The 22,345-nt window shown below is 42.6% G+C and overlaps 1 protein-coding gene and 1 long non-coding RNA gene across 4 annotated transcripts in view; one reads left to right on the top strand and one right to left on the bottom strand.

The window, feature by feature from the left end:
* Positions 1-10,368: 10,368 nt before the first annotated feature.
* LOC140681862 (uncharacterized) lies at positions 10,369-14,045 on the bottom strand. Its single transcript, XR_012053051.1, has 2 exons — positions 13,917-14,045; positions 10,369-10,992 (listed from the first exon to the last, which is right to left on the bottom strand). It is a non-coding gene; the product is annotated as an uncharacterized lncRNA (long non-coding RNA).
* A 354-nt stretch (positions 14,046-14,399) lies between these two features.
* Positions 14,400-22,345, top strand: part of ELOVL7 (ELOVL fatty acid elongase 7) — a 31,718-nt gene continuing 23,772 nt past the window's right edge. The window contains exon 1 of one of the 3 annotated variants that reach the window (XM_030258198.4): positions 14,400-14,489. The gene's annotated coding sequence lies outside the window, so the exon portion shown is untranslated. Of the gene's footprint in view, positions 14,588-22,345 lie in introns of all 3 variants that reach the window. The other 2 variants (XM_072922402.1, XM_030258199.4) reach the window with 2 other exon arrangements.

Here is a 22,345-nt window from a genome sequence, read left to right as displayed (position 1 = left end):
CACAGGCTGCAGTGGAACCTCAGCTCTGGTGCCTGATGCAGCTCCTGCACTGACCTTGGCATCTGTGGAGCTGTTCCTCTCTCCTATTCTCACTCTGCTCTTCTCTGAGTGCGTTGACATCTGTGAAACAACTTCCTGTTCCTTCTTGATTTGGCTTGGCCAGCAGTGGATCCATCCTGGAACCAGCTAGGATTGGATCTGTCTGACATGTGGGAAGCTTCTTGCAGCTTCTGACAGGAGCCACTCCTGCTGCCAGAACCTGGACACACAAGCGCTATATAATGATATACATGTACAGCTGGAAAAGCAAAGGTTTGGAATTAGTATTTTAGATCACACAGTATTACTTTAGACAAGAAAACTCAATGGCATTGATAGGCATTTTCCAAAAGGTATCCACACACATGTTGAATTTGGGGGTAGTGGTTCAAATTTTCAAAACTTTACAACTTTATCTGAATTTACAAGATTAACAGACATTTTGACCTTTCCTGTATACAATTTGATGAAATGCAGTTTCCAATGTCATTGAGAAGTATCCACTTGGCATTTTGCATAGTCCTCTTTTAGTGATATCAAAATATTTATTTATATGTCATAATAAAATCATGGTAGAAATAATTTCACAATTTAGATTTAATTATTTGTGATCTGGAATCCCCTAGCAAAGACAAAGACCAGATACCTAAGAACAAGAAGTAACCCAGCTGATAATCAAAAAGAGTGGTAGAAAGGAAGTGTTGTTGGTTTTTCTCATTTATGTATTTTTAATTTTTTTTTTTTATTGCTGTGGTTGCTGTAACATTAACTTCTCTATGTATGTAGGATAACTTCCTTCAGTATTCTCTGCAATTTGAAGAATCTTAGACCAGAAGATTAGAGCAGAAGATTAGAGGTCATGTCCTGACAAAGGCCATTAATGCCTGTATGGCTTCATATATCAAAGTATTACCACCAGAAAAAACCAAAAGTGCTTGAAGGTAACTTCTTCTCCACATCTTCAGTATCTGACAAAGAAACAAGCTGCCTTAAGAATGGAAAGAGTGACTAGGAAGTAACAGTAAGCAATAGTCCTTATATTATATCTACCAAGAAGCATTTCAGCTGCATTCAAGAACATAAAATGTCTCTAAAAATCTTGACTTAAGTATAGAATTTCCATTTTGTTCTCTTACTGCATCTCTCAATAGAAAAGGTGAGTACAACAAATATAATAAATATAATACCTCAACTGCAGTAAGTCTCTCTATGAAACAATAGTTGTCAGGAAGGGAAAAGATTAAAGAGGAGGCTTCAAAATATTCTTTAGAAATACTTGAGAAGCCATGTCAGAATCACAGAAATTACAAGTAGCATCAGTTATTAGTTTTCTGCTATCCAGTTTAAGAGAAATGTTTAACTTCTAGAAGTACTGAGTTTTTCCTATGTGCTGTCTAGAAATCATTATTTTTGAGTTTGTGAGTGTCACATGCACAGAGAAAACAGTACCTGAGGTGTAGAACTGGTCTATGAATGTAGGACTTGCAAACTTCCCTGAAGATTTAGCCCCCAAAATGTCTCCATATGAAAAACATCAGACTGTGTATTATTCCAAAACAATCCCTAGACTGATGCAGAAATAACAATCAAGGAATTGCAGCTTTCTTGGAAATGTTGAGATTTAAAAATAAGATTTAATTGCAAACAGTTGTATGATGCTCAGCCAATCTCTGTTTGAAGTGTTCTTATAGCCCATTGCTTTGCCTGTGGCTTCTCTAGAATGGGTGTAAAGGCATGTCAAAATGGGTGAAGGTATGAAAACAAGCACCCTTAAAAGGACTTCTCCAGAAGAAATTATTTGCTGTGAGGCTGCTGAGGTACTGGAACACATTGCCCAGAGGAGTTGTGGATGCCCCATCCTGGTAGTGTCAAAGCCTTATTGGATGGAGTGCTGAGAAACCTTGTCTAGTGGGAAGTGTCCTGCACATGACAGGGAGGTTGGAGGTAGATGATCTTTATGGTCTCTTCAAACCCAAACCACTCTATGATCTTTTTTCTCAGCTCTCACCCACACCTGAAAATGAAATAATTCTCTGCCATTTGATATGAAGCCACATTCCCACTTTCACATTTTACTGTAGGACTATTTAACCATAGTAAAGAAGGAGGAGGAGGAGAGCAATAAATACAGCACTGCCCTGAAGCTGTATTTATTTATTTAAGACATTATTTATTTATTTATTTGTTTGTTTGTTTATTTAAAGCAAAATGGTGCCTTGTGCAGGTGCTTAACATGTCCCCAGAGGCAGCTGCGAAAAATGTCAGAAGTCTGCCTGGGAAAAGGTTCTTAGCATCAATACAGGCCTGAGATACATCCTGTAACAAAAATATGCCCTCATGCATTTTAAGTCTATTTTAAGTCTCTTGCTGACAAGTAGAATTGCTTAGCTAGAATAGAGAGATAGTGGTCCTTTTTTTCTTTTTTCTTTTTTTTCCCTCAGAAACCATTTGGTTTCTGAGACTGTATGTTTCACTAGTTTGTTTGGTGGGTTTTCTTTCTTCAATACTGGATTTAGGCTCCAGAATGTCTTTTTCTGGGCATGTACCTATTGATATATTTAAGCCTAGACCCTCACTGTTTGATAACTCTGCTTCCCTCATTTAAACAGATTAAGTAGCATCTTTATCTGTAAAATGCTTTGTTCTGAAATGTTCCAAGTGCCATTTATGCTTAGTGGAATGGAATAAAGGAACTTCAAGTACTTTGTAAAAAAAACAGACTACTTAGCCCATCTCTGCAAGCATGTTACAACTCTGCCTGCTAGTAGTGTCTCCTTAAAAGATATTCTCAGGGCTGTCTGGAAGATCAAGGATAATAATGGCAATGTAAATGAATCTGTGTTGGCCTACAAAGGGGTATACAGGGTTTTTCTTGAGCTGATAATAAAGTCAGGCCAGTAAAATCCCCAAAGTGGATTGATGCACAGACAAATAACAGTACAGGCAACTGTTTGATAAGCTTATGGGACCAGCTCCTTTCTCGTCACCTCTCTTCTTGACATGGTGCTTATTAAGTACAGTTCAGCTTTGTCAGGCTAGTCAGACTGAAGAGAGTTTACTTAGTCCTTGAGCAAGGCTTTAGTTCCTTGCTCTGGGTTTAGTGTTTCTGTGGTTACAGACACTTGAGCTGGGAAGAGTAAAAGGAGTTCAGATATGTTTATATGAACTCTTATGACATGCATATGTAAATGCATATCCTTTAGAAGGAGAACTTTAATCACAATAGGAATGCATGTGTTGATGTGCTGGCTGCATTGTGGTGTATGAGTTTTTTCCTGTGAAAAGATCAGATTTGATCGTAAAGGTTAAAGAAAAGCAGGATAAAACAACAAATGTAGGAATAAAAGTTTCTGCAATAGTGTCTTCTACCCCATGGAGTAGAGGTAATGAGAGATAATGAGGTGTATGCATGGCTGCATTAGCTGGTCAGGAGTGTGTAGCCAGGATCAGAATCTTTTGCTTGAAGAAGGCTAGAGATAGTTTTATGTAGAGTGAATGTTGAGTACATCTTAGCTATTTGAGCATTTTATCTTCCCTTTGTTTTGTTGAGGTCTTAAAACTCTCTGCTACTCTTTGGAGAATGTTCAAAAGGCACTAAAGAGAGAAGACACAAGAAAGGACATACTTGATGCCTACTTCCATGGCATGACCTTGTTGCCAAAGAGGAAGGAGAAGACCATGGGCAGAACAGAGCATGAAAGTGTTTTTGTTTGGGTAACAACAGTGTGAGGTGAAATCTTTGTCATCTTCTCCATCCAGAGTTTTGTTGTACACATTTTCAGTATTTGCTGTTTTCCCTGCACAGCTTCAGCTCATTATTTGAAGGGACTGAAGACTGTAAATTGTCCTACCACCAGATCTCTCTAAGATGCTTCAGGTAAGTCCTTATAAGATCTTACCAGGCAGTTTGTCTAACTGTTCTGATCAGTGTCTTCCTCAGTCCAAAGAGAAACATGAATGCCCTGCCCACTGAGGGTGGCATATGGTGCTCTCTCACTCTCCACACTAAAACAGATCAACGACTCCTCCAGCATTTTCTTCATGACTGCTACTGCTACTTTGCAGCACACCTGCCATCTGAACACGCACTGGAAGATGGTGACTTTTTAAGTGTTTGTGACTCTTAATAAGTTGAGGATGTAACTGCACGCTTGCACAATGCATACTTTCATAAAGGAAAGCCATTGGGTGTACACATTTCTGCATCATAAGAAAAGACATCCATTATGCCTTTTGCAACACTGCTAGAAAAACAAATACATGACTGGAGATTTTGGTTTTACTTTGTTGGTTTTACTTTGTTGGTTTTACTTCGTTGTTTATTTTTTCTGCTTTATTTCAAAAGCCTATTTTAAAATGCCTGATATGTGCTAGTCTTACACATATGGGAGACCACAGAAGTGTCATTAACTATGAAATATAACAATATTTCTCTTTGATTAGTAATTAGCTTATGCAATTTCTTTTTCAAGAATTGTCTGACAGGCATGTTGCCAATGAAGATGCTCAGTTTCAATACCAACCTGTTTGTGTGTGGAACGCAGCTATGACAAGACAGTACAAACTACATGCCGCACAATTAAAGATCTGTTGCAATTCCCAGCCTATTCTTCTTAGCATTTTCTCCAAAAATTAAACTAAATTAGCAAGTTTTTACATTTGATAAACTAGTCGCTTCTAAATTTATTTGAACCATAATTTAGAAAGTGGCAGTACTTATTTTAATCCATTTGAAACATGTCTTGCCTATGGCTCCTTTCCTGAGTGTCTCAAACAGCATGTCTGTCTTACAACTATTTTCCCATGGTTTACCTTGTATTGAGCATTAGTATCTGTATCTTCATTTTCAAAGTTACTTCTTAATCTCTGGTCTGTTTACCAAGCACAGGTGACATAATTGTCATGGGAAGAATTGGAACAAAAACTACCTTATTTGTTTAAAATCAGATGGGGACTCCAAGCAGGCATAACTGTAATATATTCCCAGAAATGTGTTGAGTACCTCTTTCCCTTGATTATCCATTTCTTTACTTTTATTTTCCTGCTTTTCTTCCCAATCCCTTCCGCAGAAAGTTTTTATAAAAATAAATAAATGAAAATCCATTAAAGGATTATGTTTCAACAATGTATTGTTAGGTGCATGTAATGTTATCAAGAATCAATTTTAGAAAGTAACTTTTTGGTATAGTTTTACTGTAGTTTTGCATTCCTTGAGTAATGTCCTATCTGTCAAGGCATATTTTTATATATTGTTATATTATTATTATATATTATATATTAATTATATATTATATATTATATATTATATATTATATATTATTATATATTAATATATTTGTTATAATTAATCATAAAGTTCCCTTTTCTAGTCTTTCATTTTTCTTAATGTCTCAGAGATTGGCAGAGAAAGGGTAGAAAAACTGTTTCACTGTTAGGAAAGTTATGCAATTTAATGGCTGTTATGGGAGTCCTTGTGGATGCTGGCATAAGAAATACGAGAAGGGACAGGATAAAAAAGTAGATGGTTGATTTTTGAACAGGGAGAGGTGAGCTTTCAATGGCTTCCTCAGAAATTTTTTAGATTTCTCTTTCTCACTATGACACTCAGTTGCCTTACAAGTTATGTCCTGAGCCTTGCTGGTCTGAGTATGAAACAAACAAAATAACTCAAGGGCTTTGATTTGAAGGTCATTTATCATTCCTTCACCCAGCTGTACCATCTTTGTAATGCATTCTCACAGCAAAATGTCTGCAATCTGGCAAAATTAATTGAAGCTTTTGCATGGACACTGAACATAGCAGAGAGACAACTGTTTAACAGCATCCATGTCCCTCCAGTCAAGGAACATGGCAGCCTATGAACTTCTAGGGTATGATGATTCAATAATGAAGAAATAGCTATTTATACATCTGTATCACCACATGCTGCTTGGATAAAGAGTCTGTCTCCTTCAGGTCCAAAGTGCAAACCAGGAGGTACTCAAGCCTACACCAAAGATCTTATTTTTTCTTACCCTTGCAGATATTGTGCAGCACATGGCATGTGGAGATTACACAGACAGCTACATCTTCATTAGTACCAAAGAGTTTCCATAGGCTATATTGGTTTATCTTTGCTTGCTTCATTAACTTGCTTGTTTCTGAAATCACTTTTAATCAGGTAAAATCCTTGTTTGTTGTCGTGTGAGACCAGCTCCGGGCGGGTGCCTGCGGAGCACAACAGGAGGAGGGGAGAGGCGGTGGCCGCTTTCCCCTTTGGCTCTGCGAGGCTCAGTTCTAGCGTGGGAACAGACAAAATGGCAACATGGGGTTCAGGTGGAGACACGTGTTTATTGTAGAAGCGTGTTTCCGAGACACCGGGGCACCAACTGGGGGTTGGTTATACCCTGTGCCGGGGCCAGGGTGGACCTCAGCCGCAGCCAATGGGACGGGAGGCAGGGGACAGGGGCAGGGAAACCCCGGGGACAGCGATGGGAAAGGCAGGGGGTAGCAGGGACAGGGACCAGACCGCGTGAGGAGGGGGAGTGATAAGGGAACAAAGGGTCAGGACAAGGGACTGCAGGGGGAAGGGGAGTGATAAGGGAACGCAGCATCGGGACAAGAGACCGCGGGGGGAGGGGGGAGGGGAAATGGGGAGGGGGGAAGAAGAGAAAATTACAAATCCTGCAGCTCAGTCTTTTGAATTTACATAAAGGAAAGGGAGTTCTGAGGTAAAAACAAATTAGCAACGTTACAAATTAGAGAGACATCAGAAAGTGATACACCAATCATAGTTACAATGAATGGGGCAAAAATCTTTTGCACATTACAATTTAAGATAAAGGGTACAAAATTATCGTAAACACATTCTGTATCGAGGATGAAAGCAGGATTCATGACACAATGCTTATGGTTTCCAAATTCTAGCAGAGCAGAAGCAGGCAGCGAACAGCGATGTGGTTTCTCCAATTTGATTGCGAAGTTGGCATAGCATTGTGGGCAGTAGAGGATGATCTTTCCTTCTATAAGATAGAACTCAATCCAAGAAGTTATTTCCAAATTATCACAAGCAATGGGGAAAACTTGTATTGAAATAATAAGGGAACTTTGGGCAAGGTACATTTAGGAGATGGCATAAAGAGGTGAACCTAGGCACCACCATGTCAGGGGAAAGAAAACAGTGGAGCCCTGGTCCGGGTTTCCAGCTCCACTTCCTTCGGAGGGGCCCCCCCCACAGCAAAGGGGAAAGCTCTCTTACAAATGGAGGTCCTCTAACAGAGGGGCCCCTCTGGCAATCCCTCCCATCAGAGCGGGGACCAGAAGAAGGACTGAGGGATTAATCCAACCTCACCTCGTCCCCAGTATGGGCTGGCTCGCTGCGGGATGGTGCAGGGCGATGGGGGGATGGGTGGGGCTGGCGGGAAAACGTGGGTGGAAGAGAAGGGTCAAGGCGGGAAAATGGGGTCCCTGTAGCGTGACCAGCGCCATCTTGGGAGGGGGTGCCGGGTGCACTGCATCTCGCCTGGGGAGGCATGACCCCTAATGGAGGATAAGAGTGTCCGGCAGGGTGCTTGGGGCGGCTCGGCCGCTGCCATCCCCAAGGGAGAAGGTTTGGGGAAGTCTGTGGGGAAACGGGAAGGGGAGGCTTCGCAGAAGCCCAGGGGGAAAACTACAGGAGAGGGGCCTGACGCAGCTGGAAGCTGACAAAATGTGTGGATGTGAAGGGCCTCTCTTAGGATGTTAACAATTCTCCCATAGCTGACATGTCACCATTTACAATTCTGTCCCATTGGTGTCCTTTTGACGCCCCCTGCTCCCATAGCCCAGAATAGGGAGGAGAGGGTAGAAAAGGCAGCTTTCCGAGAAAGAGAAGGAGCTTTCCAGTATGAGTTACCCCAAAAGACCAAGTGAGGTTGCATCCTCCTCGGAAAAGAAAAAGCCTCCCGGCCGCCAGGGACATGCAAGCCTACAGTCCCCGTCTGGATGCGGACGGTGGTTAAAACTCAAAAGAATAAAAGGTAGCCCTGCCACCCGCCAGGGTCTCACCCTGCTCTGACCCAACTTACCCTCCTCTCTCTCCTTGGTGATGAACTGAAGACATATTCTTTCACAGTTTGGCTCTCCCAGAAGCCTGGGTGTTCCCATTAACCAGAGCTCGTCCCTGAAATTCTAGGTTCAGCCACTGTCAGCCTCTGGTCTCCATTCAAATGCCATCCCCTGATGGGCCACTCTTCGAGCTCAGTCCATCGAGCCACTGCTATCTGTCCTCTTTGTTCCTCGGGTAAGTCTACCCGGTTCCCAGCTCCTGCAGTCCGGCTGCCCCCGCAGCGCGGCTGCTCCTGGGTGGGTAGAGAGCACGTCGGCGAGGATGGAAGAGGGTCCCGGAGCTTCGGGTTTGTTTTCCACCTGGTGCATCAACTCTTAGCGTCTGCAGAGCTCTTACGGCAGCAGAGTTCCTTTCTCTCTCCCCCCTTTCACAAATCGATGAAAATAACCATCCTCTGCTGCCATTTGTTGCCGTGCGAGACCAGCTCCGGGCGGGTGCCTGTGGGGCACGGCGGGAGGAGGGGAGAGGCGGCGGCCACTTTTCCCCTTCAGCTCTGTGAGGCTCAGTTCTAGCGCGGGAACAGACGAAATGGCGACACGGGGCTCGGGTGCAAACATGTGTTTATTGTGGAAGCGTGTTGCCAAGACACCGGGGCACCGAGCGGGGGTTGGTAATACCCTGTGCCGGGAGCGGGGGGGAACCTGAGCCGCGGCCAATAGGATGGGAGGCAGGGGACAGAGGCAGGGAAACCCCGGAGACTGCAATGGGAAAGGCGGGAGGGGGGGCAGGTGGCAGGGACAGACTGCGTGGCGAGGGGGAGTGATAAGGGAACAAAGGGTCGGGACAAGGGACCTCAGGGGGAGGGGGAGTGATAAGCCAATGCAGCATCAGGGCAAGAGACCGCGAGGGGAGGGGGGAGGGGGAATGGGGGGGGGAAGAAGAGAAAATTACAAATCCCGCATTTGTTGATTATTCTGATTCAGAAATGGTGTAACACATACTTATTGTTATTGGTATTCATACTGGTCTAAGCCCTTCTGGTGGATTGCACCACAGCATGCACCTGTCAGTTTGGCCAGCTATAGGCTAACCAGCACTGGGCAGGTGTTCTGCAAAGTTAGCATTTACTTCTTTGTTGACCTTTGGTTTTGGTGGTGTTTTTTTTTTTGTTTGTTTGTTTGTTTGTTTTTTTTTTTAATGATACATGTTAGAATCCTTTTGGGGTCATGGAGTTCCTACTCTCTAAAAGGAGCTTATGTTTCCAGATATGTTTATGGACCCAGTTGATGGATAAGGCTGTGAATACAGCATGCTGTTCTGGCCCAGGAACAGCAAAAGGTTCCATAGCCCTCGGGAATCCTAAAAAGACTGCTGCTTCCTTTAGCTTTGTCTGTGTCAGTTCCTGCAGGATAAAACTTTAGCTCCCATCACTGTCAGTAACACATACAGGTAGAATTTGACTTATGAAAGATTTAAAACGGTAGATAGCATCCAAATTAGAATTCTTAGCTGTGAAAAGTTGTAAGATGTAGGCTGCAGAACAGCCACTGTCCAGCTCTTTTTTCCATATACAGTTTTCAGACATGGGGCAGATTAAAATGAAAAATCCGCTGATGCAAGGTTATGATTTTTGGAAACAGGCTGGCCAGGTGTACTTTGGTTTTCTCACTATGTTTACTCAGGCTTCTTTGGCTGACTGCAATGCACTTTTTGCGGGTGATTTAATTTTCTTTCCTGGTATAGATTGAGTTGCAATCAGACTGCATTCCAGCAATACACTCTGAGGAGATGAGTCACTACCAGTTTTCATTTGAGAAGCCCAGTGTGTATATAGTAAAGTGCATTATATATGTGTGTATGCATTATAAGTTTATTTGTATATACAGTATATTCTTCATGAGTTTACTATATACACTATGCAGAAAGTTTAAATGATACATATATAGTGGAATATATATTTGACATATGTATATAATATACATATATTATATTTATAGAAATATAATAATGTAATGTAATATAATGTAATATAATATTAATATAATATAATGTAATATAATGTAATATAATGTAATATAATGTAATGTAATGTAATGTAATGTAATATAATATAATATAATATAATATAATATAATATAATATAATACTACATACATATACATATATACAGCTTATTTGTATATACACTATATTCTACATGTGTTTACTATATACATTACGCAGAAAGTTTAAATTATACATATATAGTAGGATATATATATATTACATATGTATATTATATATGTATGACACCATGACACTGCTTCTGTTAAACATCCCCTTTAATGACATTTTTCATATACTTATGAGTATTTCTTATACTTTTGCAATAGTCATTATTCACCCCACCTTTTTGGCCCCTTCTTCCTTAACTCCTGCCCAGCACCAATCTCAGAGGCAAAACAACTTTCTATGGACCTGATGGTTTTAATATTGTTACTTGAGATAGTTGGGTTTACATGGAAAGTTCTCTATCTGAATAGCTTGGTCATATTTGCAAGAGTTCATCAAATTCACTATTGTTCAAATGCCAAAACTGGAACCCAACACGTAGGTCAACACATAGCTATTGAAACAGGCTTACTTGACAATACCTGAGTACGCTGTGGTGTGTTTGTGGTGTCAAGAAGCCACGCAAATCCAGCAGCGACTACTCATTTCTGTACAGTCACCTGCAGTCTGTGCTCCCAGACAGAGGGGGAAACCTCCCTGCAAAACTCAGCTCATCCAGAGAGATATGAGCAGGACTGAGTCATGTTCTCACCTTGTCCCATAGAAAAGTTGATGATACATGTCTGAGGAAGAATTCCTTTGTGGTGTGGAAACTGCTTCTGGAAAGTCACTGCCAGCATTACACAAGGGGCCGTCCATAGTGTTCTGGAAGAGACCTAGGTAGAAAAATTACCGGAAAGCCTCAGCTAAATGAAAGGCACTGTTCTGGCTCAGAGGATTAGAAGAAGCAGTATTTTCTGCAACAATCAGTAAGAAAACTCTGAAAGGAACTCCAGTGGGAAAATGAGAAGGGGCATAGAGGGCCCTTTTTTTGTCAATTCAGCTGCCCAACATAGTGCTGTGACAGCTGTGGGAGACTGGCCACTTGCAGCAGAACCTGCCTCGGACAGGTTTGGCAGTTGTGACTCAGAACACTAGTGCAAGTACAGGCAAACCAGGTGTTCTCCAGAAAAGTAAAGCTTGCAAACAAAATCTGGGTCACCCTGGCATCTCTTCAAGATTGGTGTGCAGATACCTGTTGGTGTTCTTGGTATGACTACCTTGTACTGTGTCAGTAAAAGCACTAACACTGTTGCTGGACTAGAAAGTGGTTCATGTGATTCTCCTGCTAATCAGCTGTTCAAGGCTTCAAATACAGCTCTAGAGAGCACTTATATATGAGCTACTTGGATTCTAGTAAGGTAAAAAAAAATAAGGTAAAGCACTGACTATCACTATTCATGGCAAGCACAGTTCTTCATCCATTGTACACTAGTAGTTAAGTCTTTAGCATCTTGTAGAGTCCATTGGGCTGTCTCCGGAGTCTATGTTTATCTCCTGTCCCATTCTTGGATGGGGCATGTAGAGAACTTAAAAGATTACTTAAATTTACAGTAAATATCATGTGCAGCTCTCACATGCTAAGAACTGAGAAAACCTGTCTGCTGCTATCTCCCTCTTTTACAATGTAAATGTCTCTGACTTGCTCTGTGTCTGTTTTCTTTGTGCGTGTAGGGCACAGCTGTCTCCTTTATGCTGCCTTTTCCCTGATGCATGTTAATGATTTACCTGCCCTGAACAGGTCAACCATTATTTCTGTCCTGTCACAGCCCTCACAGACTTGCCTACTGGTTCAAATTGCCTTTGCTCCTAAAATGCATGGAAAGCAAGGACTCTTAATGTCTTTCTGGGGTCCAAAGACAGAAAAGCTGTTGATGCTAACACTGTTGGCATCAACTGTGTTAGAGCTGTTAGTTTGCATCTGGTTATTGTTTTTTGGCTTGCTTTTCTTTTTTGCATTAATGACAACAGCTGTGTATTTTTGAAACCTATAGGTAACCTATTTCTTATTGCTATGCACCCCAGTGTCACATTTTTTCTCAGCCAAGGCAGCCCTATCAGGCACGGCAAAACAGATTTTGCAACACGGGAGGAATATTAATTGCTGGCTAAGCCACATCCCTCTGGAAAAAGTCAAGACTTACAACCCTTGAGGCTCCCAAGGACTCTGTCTGAGCAGGGATGTGGTGGTTCCTAAGGTTTATCTGTGGTTTTTCTTGCCCAATAGTTTGGGGAAAAAAAAAAAAAAAAGGGGGTTGAACCAAGAAATTAAAATATGGTTCTAACTTCTGAATACTGAAGGGAAAAGGGGATGATTTAATTTTGTTAAGATGGTTTTCCCATCCTAGGTGAGACATACAGTATTGCTCAATGGTTTATCATATTTTGACATGTCCCTTTTGGCCAAACCCAATAATCTTATTAAGACGCTCTTTCAAAAGCCCAGGGATTTCAACATCTGTCATAATCCTAACAATTCCAATAGAAGCATGAAGCAAATCCTAAAGGACAAGATCCTCTTTGTACTCCTCACCCTAATCAATGAAGTTATGGAGCTTCTGTGAGATCTCTGTTACAAGCTATGTTTTCCACATCCCACCATCTATTTGTCAGCCTCTCATAATGTTTCCACACTTTTAACAAGCTTTCTGTGCTGGTCCTGCTTCTTGTTATCACAAACTTCAGGTTTGAGCTTTGAGCTTCTTGCTGTCCTCCAACTTAGAGATTCCTCATGCATCTCTTCATTGACATTGACCATGTATTCATTTCACAGTGTTAGCTCACAGACCCTTCATCTTGTGCATTTCTGTATATCATCAGAGTTTGCCTGTTTTCTTCAAGTTGCCTTCATATCCTCTCCCTACTCCTTGTTTTTGCAGTCTTTTGACTCAAGCACATCCATCTCTACACTAACCATCTCAAAAAGCTGTCATTTCTAGACTTTCATGGACTTAAGTGATATACCAACTAAAATGGAGCACCTGTTTACACACTAAAAATTCCTGGTTACCTTTCTTTGTGCCCCATACTTCTCTAGAGGGGAGTCACTGGGGATGGTTACAGTCATCCTGAATATCTTCTAAGAGAGGAGTGCTGCATTTTTTGGGGTGGGAGTGTTTCCTAAAGCAGTGAGCCAAAGCTGACTGGTTGTGTTTTGTTTTTTAAAAAAAGGAATTTTTACACTTTCCTGGTGTTTTCCTTGGGTGACACTTAGTTGCCACGATCCCAAAGCAGCACCAAGAAGCCATGTTGCTGTTTTCCCTCCTCCATTGCTAGCGAGATTGAGATCTAGGGGCATCTGCAGAACCCCTTAACAGCACACCAGTGGGTATCACAATAGTTAGAGAACCAGCTGACATAGGACCACCAAACAGTTTAGCTTGTAAGAAACCTTGAAGAGCACCTATTTCCAACAACCCTGCTGTGGGGAAAGACACCTTTCCCTAGACAAAGTTGTTCAGAAGTCCTCTCCAGGCTGGCCTTGAACACTGCCAGAGATGGGACATCCACAACTTTTCTAGGCAACCTGTTCCAGTGTCTCAACACCCTCACAATGGAGAACTTCTTCCTAATACCCAATCTAAACCTATCCTCTTTCAGTTCAAAGCCATTCCCCCCTTGTCATATCATTACATGCCCTTGTTAAAAGTCCCTCCCCATCTTTCCTACAGCCCCCTTGAGGCACTAAAAGGTACTATGAGGTCTCCGCGAAGACTTCTCTTCAGGCTGAGCAGCCCCAACTCCCTCTGCTTTTGCTTACAGGGGAAGTGCTCCAACCCTCGGATCGCACTTGCGGCCTTCACCTTCTCGCTGTCGAAGGTCGCTAACCCTCAGCCCGGGCCCCCGGTGGAGAGAGCGGCGCAGGGCGGCGGGGGCGATGGAAGGCGGTGCGGGGGCGGGGCGGGCGCTGCGGGGCGGGGCGGGGCGAGAGCTGCGGGTGGGTCGGGCGCGGCGGGCATGGCGCTGCCGGGCCGGGCGGGGCGGGCCCTGAGGCGGGGTGGGCCCTGGGGCGGGCCCTGGGGCGGGGCGGGCCCTGGGGCGGGGCGGGGTGGGCCCTGAGGCAGAGCGGGCCCTGAGGCGGGGCGGGGCGGGGCGGGCCCTGGGGCGGGGCGGGGCAGGCCCTGAGGCAGAGCGGGCCCTGAGGCGGGGCGGGGCGGGCGCTGTGGGCGGGGCGGGCCCTGGGGCGGGGCGGGGCAGGCCCTGAGGCAGAGCGGGCCCTGAGGCGGGGCGGGGCGGGCGCTGTGGGCGGGGCGGGGCGGGGTGGGCGCTGCGGGCTTCTTTCCGCGGCCGCGCGGTGCCGCCGCGCAGTTGCCGCCCGGCGGAGCGGGCACAGGTGGGGCGCGCTGCTGCCACGTGAGTGGGTCCAGCGGGAAACCGGAGCGCGGGCACGGCGGGGATCGGGGACGGGAGCCTTCGGCGTTCTTCCGCAGGGTCTGTCCCGTGCTGGGCGTGCAGGGCTGGACGGGACGGGTCGGGTCGGGTCTCGGGCTGCCTTCTGCCCGCCTTCCTTTCAAACTCCCTGCTTGCTCCCGCGTACCTCTTCTCTCTTCCGCAGCCCCTGGCTATGCCGCGCTGAGATTTTTTGCTCCTCACCGTCGTCCTTTGGGTGCACCTGCATTCCTGGTCCCTCTCCCTGGCTGCACCCTCCTGTGCCATACTTCATACTCTCAGGCGGTGCTCTTTGGTGCTTCCCCCTCCAACCTCACTGAGTGTACTTCACCCTTCAGTGCCTAGCTTCCAGGCTTTCTGTCTATGCCCTACACCGCACCGTGTCTGTGCCCCTAAACCTTTTCACTGGGTCTGGCACTAAGCAATACTTGTTCCTCCAAACCCTCTGGCTGTGCCCCACACCTCCCGGTGCCTGTCCCTCAAGGACCTCTCGCTATGCCTCACATGAACAGATCTCTTCTTCCTGTCATGAAGAGCAAGTTAGTTCGTGGCATGTGCATGGCCCCTCTGCATCAGGGACCTTATTGTTTAAAAATGCCTTTTTCTTCCCACACCTTTTGCTCCCAAAGGGTGATCCCATGCATCAAAAAACTGTTTTTTTTCTTCAAGGGTGAAGGTTAGAGACAGGGAAGAGGTGTGGCCCATGTGCTTAAGATGGTGATATTAAAATGTAGGGCTGAGGGTTGATGTCTAGCCAGGGGTTGTCTGGCAAGGTGGAAGGGTGGCTGTCTGTCTTGCTGCCTTCCTCTTCTTTGGAGACAGGTCACTTTTGCTGCCATGTGGGGTAGGTCCGTCCTTAAGGATGGGCTATATAGGCAATGAAGCCAGGAGCCGAGGAGGCAGGTCAGTGCCAGCTGGCTGGTGGGGGGGGCAGTGTTGATGAGGCTACACTGGAGCAACCTCTTAGACTTGTCCTTTGCAACTGTAGATGTCATGTGTATAGTTATAGAATTGTAAGTTTGTGGATACTTAATTTGTAAATACCTTTTAAAATGAAACTTTTGTTGGGTCTTGGGTGTGGCTGTCACCAAGACAGAATAGTATGATGCTTGAAAAGTCACAGTGAGGCAGCAAACCAGCTCTTACTGATTGGTTTTTTTTTTTTTTTTTGCTTGCATAGGAAATCAAGGTATGTTAATTAAAGCTGTTCAGACAAACCAGAAAATTTACTGCCATGTATGGATACTCTCTTCCTTACTTCATTGTAATTCAGTTTTTCCCAGACCCATGTGTAGGTCTGTACTGAACACTACTATGTGGGAGAAGTTTCAACAAGTTTTACTGGTTGTTTGGAGCAGCCTGGGAACAGCATGCTGCCTGATTTATTCTGCTGCTCAACACTTGGGGTGCTGCCTGGGACGCACTCAGGCTGCTTTGGAGCTGCCTCAGGTAGAGGTAGAATCATGGTGTATTGACATGGCGTTAGACAGTGTGGATGTACCTTGAAAACTTCCTTGAGGAGTGGGAACACTTGTGCTCACATGTTTACTGAAAGAAAATATAGAAAGACCTAGGATTTGAAAACCTAAAGGGACATAAGCTTAAAGTGAGACACTGGAAGAGGTTGCCCAGAGAAGCTGTATATGCCCTATCCCTGAAAGGCCCAGGCTCTGAACAACCTGGTCTAGTGAAAAGTGTCCCTGGCCATGGCAGGAGTTCGGAACTAGGTGATCTTTCCAACCCAGGCCATTCTATAATTCTTTGAAATTCTTGCTAGGCAGCACCTCTGTTGAAAATACAGGGAATAATGTAACTTTATGGTATTTCAATATAATGTGATCTTTCTAGTAAGTATTTATTTGTAGAGCAAGACAGATTCTGGTACAAGAAGCAATATTCATGGAATGTGTTGGGAAAGATGCCACAGCATTAGTCAAGTAATACAAGCCAAATAGGATTTAATTCATTATGAAGCTCATGAAATACCATGAAATACCTATCAACTAGTGGCATATCAGTAAAAGAACTAATCAGGGGTGTTTTTGAATCTTGACATGACTTGATGGTATTTGCCGAGTGTGCACCCCTTGCCTCTCTCTCTGTGCCTTTCCTGGCTTTTTTTCTCTCTGCTGCAATAAACTGTGACTTCAGATCTTCTTCTTGAAGCTGCTCCTGCACTAATGTGTAAACGTGCCTGCGTTAATGCTTGTCTTATCTCTTCCTCTGGCCTGCCTGTATCTGGTTGCCTTACGCACAAATTTCTGGAGGTGTGGGCAGCTGCAGAGAGCGGCAGAGGCACAAGCAGTGCATGGGATGGGCATGGAATGCATGTGTGGGGTGCGGGAAGTGGGAGGTTGTCACCTCTGTGCCGTGTTCAAGGGCAGGAGGTGGAAGGGAGCCAAGATCCCTTTATGGATCTTCATTAGGTGCTTGTGAAATCATGTTGTACTGTGGGTCTAACTTGGCAGACTTCATGTGGCATCTCTCCCTGACTGATGACTGCCTCAGCATGGCTGTCAGAGGCTGCTGCCCCGTCATTTTCCTGGTGCAGGCTGGTGTGAGCTCCCTTGTATGCCCCAGCTGAAATAAGATGGTTTAGCTATCCATATGGTTTAGCTTACCTTATGGGTAAGACCAACTATGTTGTTCTGTCTGAAGTGGATCAAGGACAACTTGTAAAATATGGATAGTAGAGCTATAGTATATAGGCAAATATGAATAGATGGGATGTTGACATCTTCAGTGGCACAGCATATTTTATACAAATAATGTTGTAGCCCAACACTCTTATTCACTTCAGGCTAATGGATGTATGAAACTTTAAGCTGCTTCTCAAAGCGTGGGCATCTGGAAAGGAAGAAATACTTGTTCCCCTCACTATTCCCCTGTCCCTCACTGCAGCTCTTCATTATTCTGGTTTTCTTGCATGAAGTCACAGCATGTGGCACATGGGCAGTGCTTTTATCAGTTTCTTGTTGTCCAAGTATGTATTAAATTCAATAAATGGCAGACTTAAGTATGTTTTTCTCTACTGTAGTTTATGGATTATTAACTTCAAACAGCAGTTTTGGTAGGCCAGTCTGAGTAGATAAAGGGAAGTTGGTCTGTGCTTGATAGCTGCCCCGAAAGCTGAATGGTTACTCTGCATTGCTCCACAATGCTGAGAGCATGTCCCATGTGCTTGCCCTGGGACCTCACCCTCTACAGAAGCTCACTGCTGCATGTAAAGGACAAATACAGTCTAAAGGGTGGAAATTAAACCTTTTACTCTCAAAAAGATAAGATTATTAGAAAAAAAGGAATGAACAAAACAAGTAGTTACTTTTTTAAACCCATTGTACTTTTTCTTTAAACAGTTCCTTTTAAAAAGTACCTCTAAAGCTATAGGGTCTTGCACTAATTTAAGTGCCTGTTGTCACATTTCCAATTTGCCAAAAGTTTAGCCAAGTTGCCAGTGATATAGCAGTTAAAATTTTTTTAATGTGTATATGAAATTTAGTTGAAATCCAAAAAATAAAATGTTAAGTACATGAGTTTACACTGCTGAGAGACACTAGAATAACTCAGGCGTCTCTTATCTTTACTTGTTTTTGGTTTCAGTGTTTAATGCTGATCATTGACATGGAAATACTGAACAGTTAATTGGTTTTTGTTATTTTTTTTTTTGGTCAGTTTGTTTTTTTTTAATTGTTGGGGTTTTTTTTCTATTTTTACTGAATTCATAACGTAAAATGCTTTCAACATGCCTGTCAATGTCTTTTTTTTTCTTCTGCATGTGTTTTGTTATTTTTGTTCTGTCTGCTTATGATGGCTACACAAAGCAATTTATCACTGAGGATGTTGATTAGGAAACACCTATAAGTGGTTTGTGAATGGAGTAATGTGAGTTGAACAGTTTAGACAATCACAGATTTAAGTGTCTTTAAGTGTTATCTTGGTTCTTGATGATAGTCTGAGGAATTTAATTTTAGTAGCATTTAATTTCAAAATCCTGAGGTAGCACACAAATCTCTTAAATAAACTACTTGTAAAGCCTATCCAGCCCAAAACAAACTCTAGCTTCCAACTGCAGAGAGGCACAGATGTCACAAGGAGGACAAATACAGGTGTCGGTAAACTATGAATCATATTACTTGCTAGGAGCAATGGTATTCAGATTGCCTCTTTTAACTGCCAGGGTAAAAGCAGCAAACACATCAACCCTTATCTTCACTCCACTTGTGATACCTACTTAGGCTGATGTTTCAGTTTCACCAACATTTCTATTATTCCACATGCTTTTCTTTGCATGTGCTTCTTGTGTCACTTTTCTTTTGTACTGGAGTATTTTTCAGTGAAAGCTGGTACTAAGAAGCACCAAAGAAACAGTCTGGGTTAAAAAATACCCTTTATTTTTCTGTGAGGCTTGCTCTCTGGCACTGGGTCTGTTTCCCAATCTGTTTTATTATGCAGCCAGAAAAATGGTTGTTCCAGCAGAAGTCAAGGGTGACACAGGAGCAGGTATGAGTAATGGGGAGAGAGGTTGATTAAAATTACATTGCTACTATTAAAAGTGCTCTTATAATTGCAAACTTACCCTGTAAACAGCCAGACTTGTGCTCAAGAGAAGCTGCTTGTAGCAGCTTTATGAATTCCTACATGCTGCCTGCCTGTGTTTAATTGTATTGTGAATTCTTTGTAGTTTGGATTATGTTTTATATTGATATGGGCCTTGCACACTGGGCTCTGTGCCTGGAGCCTCTATTCAAAGACTTTTTTTTTTTTTTTTTTTAAAAGCAATGCCTCGCTGAATGCATGTGAATGTGAGCGTAACTTTGTCTAGTGCACTGCAAAACTTTGTGCAAAGAAATAGGATGTACTGTCCAAAAAGCTGCTAAATTTCAACAGGCATCTGATGGGCTGGGTTCAAGAGAATGCTCCTATCCCAGTGATGGCATTCAGGGTTTATGGCTATGCCTGAGATAAAAATATAGCTTACTCTATTCCTTTTATTCTTTGTTTTCTAACAAAAGAAGGGAACAACTCTTGCTCGACTGACTCACAAAGATCAGTTTGTTGATTTGGAAATAATTTGCATTGTATCATCAGTCCTGAAATGACTTAAAGCAAAGTCACAAAAACCTTATTCAGTGGTTCTCTGCATGCTTTTAGAGTAAGGGAATGGTTCACATTGGTACTGTGTTCTTTCTTTCAGGAAAGTTGTGGTATTATGAATAGATGGAGATGGGCATGTGGAAATGTCTGTAGTCAGTTCAGAGAAGTAGTAGCTGGCAAGGTTTCCTTTCATACAGGTAAAAATTAGTTGGATTCAGGTATATTGAGAACAGTCTGTTTTACAACATTTGCATTCTTACCATCCACAACAATCCCTTTTGTATTTGTTTAAATGTACAGTTGGAAAAATCTAGATTAAATGCATCCTTTATAATTTTGTAGTCAGAGTTCTAGCTTGTTTGTTCAGTGCTGAAGAAAAATTAACTTTTTAGTCTTTAACTGTACAGAAGGGGTGTGACAAGCTTGATGAAATTATTATTACTTCAGAAGTGCCCTGTCCTGCTTTGTCTCTTGTGAATGAGAATTGTAGGATATGCAGTCAACCTAAGGCAAGAGGATAATGAAGTAAACTCAAATGTTCATTATCAACTTTGAAATGAAGCCTTTCATAAAACTACCTGTAAAGTGCACTTCTCAAAAGCCTTGTTACAATCACTCTCATTATTTCTGGTGTGCTGACAACATTGTTTTGTAGCACCTGTTGTTCTGTAACAAATCAGGTTGTTAAGGAGTTTGCTTAAGTTTGTTTTTACATGAAAAAGGAAGAAACTTTAAGACAGGCTGTAAATAGCCTCTTGCTATAGTTCTGATGTTTAGGAAGTTCACTCAGTTTAACTTCTAACTGGGAGCATGGTAGGTTTTAGAATGAGAGAAGGGAATGTAAAATACAGGTTTAGAATAGAATAAGAATAGAATACTCTGTGCCTCCTTCAACTAGTCCTTTAATGACTGTTTGAAATCTTAAGGGGTATTGTCCACCTGAATTTCAGATTATCCTGAAACAACTTTTTGTAAACTGAAGTGATCCACTTGATCAGTTAGGGAAGCTTATCAGAAAGTTGTGGAGAAAATGTTCCTGAACATGGACTGGACCATGCTGAGTTCTGGTTTGCTTTGGAATTTTTCCCAGTTTTAAAATGAGGTTGCTATTTTATTTTAAAACTGAACATCTCATATACCCCATTTGAACTACATTTAAAAGCATGGAACAGAAAATTGCCTCTGGAGGTGTGGAAATTGTGCAATCTGGTGTTCTTGCTTTTATCCTGTAGAGACTTTATGCATGTTGTAAAATGTGATATTTCATCGGCTGCTTTCATCCAAGGTGCTGAAGCATCAGACAAAACTTGATTGAATCTAGAAAGACTTTTGTGATAAGTGAGGGAGTCACTTTAACAGACCGTGAAATTATATGACCTTGGCTCATTCTTTGGGATGACTGCAGTGGGAAGAGATCCAGTCTTTCTTTCTAGTTAGTGGCATGGCATCATGCTTTTTGGATATGGTCAGCTGGATGAACCTGCACCTGAATAATGTATATATAAGACAAAGAATATGTGTAAAAGCAAATTGTTTGGTTTAAATGTGAGCAATAGAGTCATCCTGAATTGAGGCAGAAGAAGAGCAGACGCAAACCACTCTGCTTTCGTAATGAGGGCTGCGGTGTTGCTTTAGGTTCAGAAGGGGGGTGTGGCCTGCTAATTTTGCATATTAACTGGAATATTGAACCAGCACACAACACTTTGGCTTTGCTTGCAGTTTTGCTGTGTTAAGTAGTAGAAGACTTGTCCCTTTTTATCTGGGGACTGAGAGTTCTATACAGAGAGTGAACCAAACCCACTGACTGACTTCTTCTGCAAGTCATTGAAACCAGTATGTCAAAAATACGAAGACTTTTTTTGATAACTTAAATGCATAGCTATACGTAAGTCTATTTTTCTTTTGTATTGGAGACAGTCCAGTTTTCTTCTGTTTTACTGCTGTAGCTTGCTGAGTGGACTGTTAGACACCTGTCTGTTTCTAGTATACTGGTGTTTTAAAGGAACATTAGTATTAGGCTGAGTACTCTGCTGCTTGCCAAGCTTCTTTGTTGGAAGGATTATTGTCTCCTGTGTTATTCTGATGTTGCACATCCGTTGCCTAATGCACTTTGTTGATGTGATCTCAATTTTTTTCTTTTTTTAGCTGTTTATATTTGGCAATCTTTCAGGATCGAAAAGAGGAAAAAAAAAGTGCAGTTGCCTTGCCCAGACATAGCTGGTTCATCCCTATATGCTGTCTGGATGAATTGTTGTATTTTAAACTGAAGAGATGTCTTGTGGTCCTGGGTGGTCTCCAAATGATTAGAAAGATGGTAAAAAACACATTCTATTGTGATAGTGGAAAATATTGATAGAAGATGGAAAAATTCTGACATACCTGTGATTAAACTTGCACATGGATGTGTTGTTTGATTCTGCTTCTTTGTGAAGATACCTTTTGGTGTTCCAGGCTGATTTAAAAAAGCTTTTGAGTTACAAACTCATGGCCTTCACAGTGCTGCTTTTTGTGCTCTTCTTGAGCTTCCAGAAAGTGCAAAATAATGAAGACTTTTAGAAATCCTTATTAGCAAAGGAACAAAGGTCTAGATAACTAGATCTGGAGCAGAAATATGCCTTCACAGCTGTCTACTGTTATTAATGCATTAATGTATCTTTGCCCATAATATCAACCTCTGTTTTGCATTTTGTTCTGCAAACTCCTGCA

Source organism: Taeniopygia guttata, chromosome Z, assembly GCF_048771995.1.
Source record: "Taeniopygia guttata chromosome Z, bTaeGut7.mat, whole genome shotgun sequence".
NCBI classification, from domain to species: domain Eukaryota; kingdom Metazoa; phylum Chordata; class Aves; order Passeriformes; family Estrildidae; genus Taeniopygia; species Taeniopygia guttata.
The sequence above is the reverse complement of the archived record's forward strand: the minus strand, read 5'-3'. Positions and strand labels throughout refer to the sequence as shown.